Below are 860 nucleotides of genomic sequence, written 5' to 3' on the forward strand. Positions count from 1 at the left end.
ATTCCTAACCTTTCCTGAATATTTTACTTCTTGGCACTGCAGGATAATGCTCTGGACTGCAAGGTCAGTTTGAACCACAAGGTTGGCAGTTCAAACCCACCAGCCGCTCCTTGGAAACCCTATACAGGATCACTATGAGTTGGAACTGACTCAGCAGCACTTAGCAACAACAACAACATAAAAATTAGAGTGTGGCCTTCCTTTCTTCAGCATCTTGTGAGTGTTGCTATCTTTCATCTTTGTTATGTCTTCTCATAAGACTTTCACGATCAAGAGCTTCCTGGCTAAGAAGGAAAAGCAGAATCGTCCCATTCCCCAGTGGATTTGAATGAAAACTGGTAATAAAATCAAGTACCACTAACTCCAAGAGAAGAAGTGGCGAAGAACCACGCTGGGTCTCTAAGGAGTCAGACATGTGATGGTCCACACAATGCAACTAGGTTCTAGAACTGGACCATATGAAATTACATTTTGCCAAGATCTGATCAACTGAACATGTTTTACAAAACTTCTGGTTTCTTCCTTTATTTTTATGCTTCCATATTAACAGTATGGCTGACAGCTGTGTTTCTGAAAATAAGAAATTAGAGCACAGAATCACTGCTCTCCCTTTTGAAAAAAGGATTTTTTTTTCACTGTCTTGATACAGTGGCTACTGCAGTAGCTTCAAATCTAGCAATGACTGTGAGGATGGACCAGGACTGGGCAGTGTTTCATCATGGGCTACACAGAGTTGCTATAAGTTGGTGCTGACTTGATGACACCTAACAATTTGGAAGACAACTGTCTAGCCAACTGATTGGAAAAGATCCATATTTGTGCCCATTCCAATGAGAGGTGACCCAACGGAATGCGGAAAT

The 860-nt window shown here is 41.5% G+C and overlaps 1 pseudogene; it reads left to right on the plus strand.

Moving 5' to 3' along the window:
- The first annotated feature begins 244 nt into the window (after positions 1-244).
- Positions 245-403, plus strand: LOC102835785 (annotated as a pseudogene).
- Positions 404-860: the final 457 nt, after the last annotated feature.

Source organism: Chrysochloris asiatica, unplaced genomic scaffold (genome assembly GCF_000296735.1).
Source record: "Chrysochloris asiatica unplaced genomic scaffold, ChrAsi1.0 scaffold00040, whole genome shotgun sequence".
Classification (NCBI taxonomy): Eukaryota; Metazoa; Chordata; class Mammalia; order Afrosoricida; family Chrysochloridae; genus Chrysochloris; species Chrysochloris asiatica.